Raw genomic sequence first — 8,834 nt, forward strand, 5'->3', positions numbered from 1 at the left:
ATGTGTTCTGTTTTTGCCTTACTGGGGATGGACTCAATTTTTTTCCCTGGTGGCTATGCAGCCTGCCATCTCTTCTGGCTTTTCTCCTTTCCCAGTCAGGCCTGTCCCAGTACCTCTCCATGGTGCTCCATACTGGTTCCACCTGTCATTGGTAACGCCAAGTTTTTCTCTCCTGAGTCTAATCTGAATTGTACCGCAACATTTATCTTGCCATAAACTGCATAGTGACTAGGACTTTTTGTAAGCATTTCTCTCTAAAATAAACATTTTTGTTAATAAAAATAGTCCTTTTCTCTCATTATTAAAAAAAATATATACCCATTACATAAGATTTTTAAAAATCCTGATAAGCCCAAAGAATAACATTGACAATGGATAATATCTAAAGAGACTGCATTGTATGCTAAGTACTGAACTAACAGAGTTGCATTGCTATTCAAATTTTACATATGAGGAGATTCCACAGGGTGCTGGGGACTGTCCTGGGCTCCTCAGCTGGCAAAAGAGAGTCTGAATTTATACTCAGGTCCACCCAGTCTTAAGCCAGCATTCTCTGCCACCGACAAAAATGTTTTTAAGGTCAGTTAGTGTTCTGTTGTATAGATGTACCAAAATACTTGCAAGTGTCTTCTCTATTATCAGATATTTAGGTTGTTTCCACTTTTCAAATATCATAAATAGCACTGACAACATTAAAGTTTTTCCTTTATTGTCCTTTTCAAATTACATGAATAACATACATTTATGATAAAAAATAAAGGAATTCATGAAATTATAAGGAAAAAAGTAAACTTTGTCTGAACTTCTACAATCCTGTAATAACCACCATTAACATTTCCCTGACCACAGTTTTATGCCCCTTTTTATATAAACGCAAATACATTATCTATTATTTTACATAAATGAAATCTTATGTCTTTCCCTCTGTGCCGGTTTGGATGTATTATGTCCCCCCAAAAGCCATATTCTTTAACGTATCTTGTGGGGGCAGAGTTATTAATCTTTTTGATTAGGGTATGACCTCTTGATTGAATGTTTCCATGGAGATTTGACCCTGCCATTGTCACAGCCCATGAGGGCTTTGCCATTTGAAAGACCAAAGAAGATGCTGGGCATTTTCTGAGACATGAGCGTTTATTCAGGGCTTACCTACAGGGTGCAGAAATCAAACAGCTTTTCTCTCATGGGGTAGGTATCCCATTCGCAGGGAAGTTGACAGCACAATCAAAGAAACCAGCCAAACCAGTTATAAGGGTTTGAGACAAAAACATTCCTAAGGGTATAGGTGTGGGAACAGAGTCTTGTGACATGGGGGAGGAGTGGTGATCGATAGAGAACTCCAAGAGTGTCAGAAAGGAAGTAAACTATTAACACTTGCTAGCAGAGGTGTGGGGACCATAGATGAATGCTTATGCAAATCCGGATGCAAGACTTTACATTTACATCTTGTTCTTTGTGAGACCAGGAGTTCTCACCTCCTGCCTACTTCCTGTTTCATGTTTTAAGTTACATCTTAAGGTTAATTTACAATTTCCTGCTCTATTGGTTTACAGAGATGACAGGTAAAACATTAGCTGCCAGGTCACGCAGACTGCTGTGCACCAGGCTCCACAGGCCTGTTTTGTTCAGGCCAGGGGCTCCTACACCACCCATTCAGGGCAGGTCTTGATTAGTTTACTGGAGTCCTTTAAAGGGAGCTCACACAGAGAGCAGATGGATGAAAAGGCCCCGGGATATACTAAGCTGAGAGACTCAGATGTTGGCTGATACATTGAGATGCTAGCCCAGAGTTTGCTCTGGAAAAGCGAAGAGGGGACAAAACGCCCCAAGAGCAGCTGAGAGAGACTTTTGAAGAGATGCTTGGGAGCTGGCAGAGATGCTCAGAGATGCTTGGATATGCGGACAGAAGGATGTTTGGAGATGCTAAGCTAAGAGATATAGCCCAGAGTTTGCTCTGGAGAAGCTAAAAGAGAACCCCCGATGCACAGGATCTGAAGAAGCTAAGAGAGACAAGCCCAGAGACATTTTGGAGAATGACATTTTGAAATGCAACCTGGGAGCAAAGGACCAGCAGATGCCAGCCACATGCCTTCCCACCTGACAAAGCTATTCCAGACACCATCGGCCATTCTTCGGTGAAGGTATCTTCTTGTTGATGCCTTAGTTTGAACACTTTTATGGCCTCAGAACTGTAAATTTGTGACCTAATAAATCCCCTTTATAAAAGCCAATCCATTTCTGGTATTTTGGCAGCATTAATGGCAGTATTATTTGGCAGCATTAAATGCAGTATTTTGGCAGCATTAATGGCAGCATTAGTAAACTGGAAACACCCTCTGTTCTGCATTCCCTAACACCCACTCCAACAAATATTCATTATGGAAGTAGACAGGAGGTTAATTATTTATTTCACAAAAATGAGATTTTATTATACACATTTCTTTCCAACTTGCTTCTCTCAGAAATATATTGTGAAAATTCCTCCAAGACTACTTGTATAGATCTAATTCACTCTTTTTAAAGACTGCAAAATATTCCAGCATATGAATATGCTGCAGTTTATCCAATTATTCCCCTGTTAAAGAAAATTTATTTAATTTATTTTTTCCCCTCCAAACCAAGAAACTGTTAATCAACATCTTTATACAAATATCCTTACCTAGTGGTGATTTTACTTCTGTGGAATAGATTCACCAAGGTTGCTGTTTTATCTGACTTCTAAACCTAAGCCAGGAGTCAACAAACTACTGCCCAAGGGCCAAATCTGGCCAGTTCCTGATTTTTTATGGCCTGTGAGCTAAGAATGGATTTTACAGCTATTTAATGGTTAAAAAGAACAAAAGAAGAACATCTGTGACACACGAAAATTATATGAAATTCAAATTTTAGTATATAATTAGTTTTATTGGAAGACAGCCATGCTTTTTCATTTATGTATTGCCTATGGCTATGTTCCGGTTTGCTAATGCTGTCATTATGCAAAGCACCAGAAATGGACTGGCTTTTATAAAGGGAGTTTATTTGGTTACAAAGTTAGAGTTCTATAGCCATAAAAGTGTCCAAACCAAGGCATAAACATGAGTATACCTTCACTGAAGAAAGGCCACTGGCGTCTGGAAAACCTTTTTTAGCTCAGAAGGCATATGGCTGGTGTCTACTTGCTCCCAGGTTGCATTTCAAAAATGGTATTCTTCAAAATGTCTGCATCAGCTTCTTGGCACAAACTCTGGGCCAGTATCCCCAAAGCATCAGCAAAAGCCTGCTTTCAACAGCTGTATCCAAAATGTCTCCCTAAGCTGCAGCAGCACTGAGCGCCTTCTGTCTGAGCTTTTATAGGGCTCCAGTAAACTAATCAAGACCCATGCTGAATGGGCAGGGCCATACCTCCATGGAAATAAACTAATCAAAGCTGTTACCCACAGTTGGGTGGATCACATCTCCATGGAAACTACTTAATCCAAAGATTGCAACCTAATCAACACTAACATATCTGCCCCCACAAGACTGCATTAAAGAACATGGCATTTTGGGAGACATAATACATCCAAACTGGCACAGGTTACTTTTGTTCTATGATGGCAGAGTTGAATAGTGTGATCAAGACTATATGACCTGGAAAGGTAAAATATTTACAATCTGTCCCTTTACACAAAAAGTTTGCTGACCCCTGACCCAGGCAATTAATGTATTTCTCATATTGCTATTAAGTGGGCAGGGTAACTATAAAAAATACCAACACATAGATTTCAGGATGAGATAGGAAAAGAAAAACAAATAGCTAAGGAATTTGGGGCATGTATTGAAGGCCATTATCAGAAAAGGGCATGTATTGATAATACTCTGTGTATGAAAATACCTTGATATTTTAGTTTTAATAGCTACCAGCATAGGTATAACATATGGGGTGCTCAGAGAGGTTGCAGTTAGGGAAAAAGACTTTTGTTTCTCTAGTCGTAAGACTGATGACAGAAATTTTAGAATCAAGCTCAGTTAATGCCTTCCTTCTTCTTGTCTAACCTATCCACAATGCCTTTAGCTGACAGGGGATAGCCAGGCAGCAGACTACTACTTTGAACACCAGGTTAAAATAAGCAGGGACAACAGGGAAGCTTAATGTGAGAAGGAGATGCTAAAAAGTGTGAGCAAGCAAGCAGAATGGCTTATGACTTATACTTGGCAGAATCCAGCAAGAGGATACTGGATGTAGATGGATTACCTCAGCCCTGAACAGAAAGACTTGCATGATTATGGAGCTAAAGGAAATGCCAATGAAAATACATATTTTTTTTATGGCTACATACAGAAATAATGGATTTTCCTTTTCTGTAGAGTCATCCTGAAGGCTGGCTCTTCTGATTAAAATTGCCCTTGAAAAAGAAAGCAACTGCCTTAGGATTTTACTTCAAGTTAAGCATTCTGAAAGGCAGGGGGAAAATGAGCACCCAGGAAGACTGGTAACTGGTCAGAAGGTGCAGCTGTAACAACTTCACCATTTTGAATGCTGTATTTTTGTTTGTTTGTTTAAGCAAGCCGCCTATTTGCTCACTGTTAGTAGAAGTAATACCTTAGGACTTAAAATACAACAATCCCTCCTATCCCCTTTGCCATCGCAAGGTCTACTGGTTCTGTTTAGTCAGTAAATCATCACCAAGCACTGACTGACTGCAGGCACTGTTCTAGGCACTGGGCATTCTGTCCTGACAAAACGGAAGAAACGTAAGAAATCGCTCGTGCAGCGTGCAATCTGGCGGGGGATGAGAATCCACAAACAGAATAAATCGGCACATTCTGTAATATTTAGAGGCCGATAAATGCAAGGGGAAAAGTAAAGCAGGGAGAGGACATGGAGGTGGAGAAGTGGGTATAATTTTAAATAGCCGAGAGGCGAGGTCTCTCTGAGAAGGACAAAGCGCAAGGACTTGATGGAGGTGAGGCCCGAGCACGCGCACGTCAGGGACCCGCGCTCCAGGCAGAGACCGCCGGGGAAGAGGTGTAGAGGGGATTACTGGCTGTAAAGGCGCTGTGAGGATTTCAGGTGGTCAGAGGGGAGCAAGCCAGGAGAATACTTAAGCTTGGGTTAGACAGTTAAGGGGCAGGTGGCTAGATTGTAAAGCCTTGTAGAACTATGCCAAGTCTTTGGCTTTTACTTTAGGTGACATTTTCTCCTTTTAAGTGTATCTGAGATCCACTCCTAATTCTCCTTAACTTCCGCCACCCTGTTTTGTCCCTCTCTTGAATATCACTGTAATATCCTACCGGCCGCTCACCAGAGCAGGGGCTGGGGTGAGGTGAGTGAAACACTTGCCTTCCACATGCAAAATTTAATTTAAATTTAATTTAATTTAAAATTTAAGGGATGAGAGGAGGCCAAAAGTCTCAGTAATTCCTGATGTTTCTTTAGCCTGTGGTGCGGCAGAGCACTGGTGTTGATCCTGTCTTCATGTACATTTTGACATTTTGTTCATCATGGGTTTTTATTTGCTTGTTCATTTTTATTAAGGTAACATATTGATCAAGTCTTTTTTTTTTTTTCGCTCTCTCGTCCTGCTCCACACACACCCTTACCTGTTCCCTCCCCCTTCCTGACAACCCTAAAACTAATCTTGCAGCTGCGGGACTGTAGAGAAAAACAGCAGACTGCAGGAACAAAAAAGGAAAAAGACAATTTCAGACACTAGCTATTCCAAGTTATCAACTTCGGCCCCCACCCTTCTCCTCTCTCTTTTCCTCCCGCCCCCACCCCCACAGACTTTACAGGCTCCAGGTGACCGAATTACCACAAAGGAAAACATTCCAAACCAAGTGGTCCTGATGCAACCTCATCACCCCAGTGATCGTGCCCATCCCTACCATCCTCCAATCCCTCCAGCCCTTCAAATGCTGGCTGTCCTTTGTCTCCATGGAGTTGAGTCATAGTCTCTCTCCCTTACTATGGTAGCTATGCATAACCTCATCCTTCACTGCTTCACACTGTCCAGGGCAGTTTTTTTCTTTGACAGTTTTTGGTGCCATGACTCCGATAGAATGAAATTCATCACTGGACCCAAGGACTCCTAGATGCAGACCTCTGAAGACTTCCCTCCTGACTGACGGGATATTGGGGATCCATGGTGAAGCACTGTGGGTCCACTGAAGCATGAGAAGGACTTGATTTTATTCTTTCTAGAGTACCATTTTCCTATACTGAGTGGAGATTCACTCCCTGACTCATTTGGTTTGAGCAGGATTCTTCCTGGCTCCTCTGTTTGAATAAGAAACTTCCTGAAGGGAGGTCTTCTTGGCTCTTTTGAATGAGGATTTAGTCTCTGACCCCTTCCACCGGGGAGGATGCTTCCTGGCCCTTTTTGGAAGCCCTCTGCTTCTCTGTCTTCTTTGTTTCATTTAAATATTGATCTTCCCCTTTTGTTGAAATCTCATTTGAAATTTGGTCTTTGTTTTGGCATCTCCCTTCACTAGGGGGAAATTCTAAGTTTTCTGATTCTTCTCTGAAGACTCCTGTTGATTATATGCTTTGCCACTACAATGCAAATTCTGCTTTCCTTCTCCATGGCATGATTTAACTAAGGACTCCCCAGAACTTCAGTGGCCTCTTTGGGAAATTTGAGATCTCCCCAAACTGGCTCATCTAAGACCTCTCCCTTTTCCTCAGTCCCCTCTTTCTTCCTTCTTTTTACCACCTCCAATCTTTGCTTCAGCTCCTTTGAATCCTTTCCCTTTCTACTCTTGCTCCTCAATTCACTATAGTCACTCGAGCTTGAGCCCTACTCTCCTCATTAGGGGCTCTTCAGGGGCTCACGAACCCCAAGAACAACTACGTGAGGCTGAAAAAACCAATCAGAATAGACTAAATATTTTATCTATTCTGAGGGACCTTGGAGACACCCACATGGCCCCTTGGTCTCTCCTCAGTCCCTTACCCCAAATTTAGTTCACAGTCTCCAAAAGATTACATATCAGGGCAAAGAAAATCTTAAAAGTCTCCACAAATACTGGGGAAGTTTTAGCCCTCATATTAAGCAAGTAACATCAACTTGCCTAATCTGCCACAAACACAATCCTGATAATATATATATATATATATATATATATATATATATATATATATAAAATGGGAAGCCCTGCCCCCACGGAGATGGCAGAATGAGATGCTCAGGGCCCCACCCCATCCCCAACCCAACCCCAGAAGCTTTGAATTACCAGCAAGCATGGGTAAAATGCTCAGGAAAACAGTTAGAGTTGCTGTAACTGGGTGTGTGCCAAATCAAGGAAAAGGCAACTTAAAAATGTTAGTAAAACCTTGTGCATATATACGGTAACATATATATAACATAATATTTCCCATTTTAGCCACTTTCAAATATACAGTTCAGTGATGTTAATTACATTCACAATGTTGTGCTACAATCATCACCACCCATTACTAAAACTTTTCTGTCACCTCAAACAGAAACTCTGTACCCATTAAGCATTCTCCCTATTTCCCACCCCTACACCCACTCCTGGTGCCTTGTAATCTTTTTTCTATCTTTATGAATTTGCATATTCTAGTTATTTCATATGAGTGAAATCATGCAGTATTTGTCCTTTTATGTCTGGCTTATTTCACTCAACATGTCTTCAAGGTTCATCCATGTTGTAATGTGTTTTCAGAACTTCATTCCTTTTTATGACTGAATAATGTTCCATTGTATGTTTATATCACATTTTGTCAGTTCATTGGTGGACATTTGGGTTGCTTCCACCTTTTGGCTATTGTGAATAATGCTACCCTGAACATTGGTGTACAGATATCTGTCCAAGTGGCTGCTTTCATTTCTTTTGGGTGTATACCTACAAGTGGGATGGCCAAGCCATAGAGTAATTCTATACCTAACTTTCTGAGGAACTGCCAAAACGTTTCCCACAGCAGCTGCACCATTTTACATTCCCACCAACAATGTATAAGGGTTCCTGTTTCTCCTATCATCCTCAGCAGCATTTATTTTTTGTTTTTTTAACAATAGGCATTCTAGTGGGGATGAAGTGGCAGCTCATTTGTGGGTTTGATTTGCACTTCCCTAATGGCTAATGATGTAGAGCATCTTTTCATGTGCTTATTTGTACATCTTCTTGGGGGAAATGTCTATCCAAGTTCTTGGCCCATTTTTCAATTGGGTTGTTTGTCTCTCTGTCATTTAGTTTTAGGAGTTCTTTTATTTTCTTGATAGTAAGCACTTATCAGAGATATGTGATTTGTAAGTATTTTCTCCCATTCTGTAGGCTGTCTTCTCGCTTTCTTGATCATGTTCTTTGATGTGAAAATGTTTTTAAATTTTATGAAGTCCAATTTATCTATGTTTTCCTTTACTGCTGATGCTTTTGGTATCCTATCTAGGAATCCATTGCTAAATACAGAATACTGAAGATATTCCCCAATGTTTTCTTCTAAGTGTTTTATGATTGTAGCTTTTATATTTAAGTCATTGGTACATTTTGAGTTAATTTTTTTTATGATGTGTGGTAAGTGCCTAATTTCATTCTTTTGCATGTGGGTATCCAGTTTTCCCAGCAACATTTGTTGTTCTTTCCCCATCAACTGGACTTGGCACCCTTGTCAAAATCAATTTGGCCATAGATGTGTGGGTTTGTTTCTGAACTCTCAATTCTATCCCATTGGTCTGTATGTCTATCTTATGTCAGTACCACATTATTTTGATATAGCTTTGTAGTAGGTTTTGAAATCAGGAAGTGTGAATCCTCAAACTTCGTTCTCATTCCAGATTGTATTGGCTATTCAGGGCCTCTTGCAATTCTATATGAATTTGAGAATTGACTTTTCAATTTCTTCAAAAAGG

Source organism: Choloepus didactylus, chromosome 3 (genome assembly GCF_015220235.1).
Source record: "Choloepus didactylus isolate mChoDid1 chromosome 3, mChoDid1.pri, whole genome shotgun sequence".
Lineage (NCBI taxonomy): Eukaryota > Metazoa > Chordata > Mammalia > Pilosa > Megalonychidae > Choloepus > Choloepus didactylus.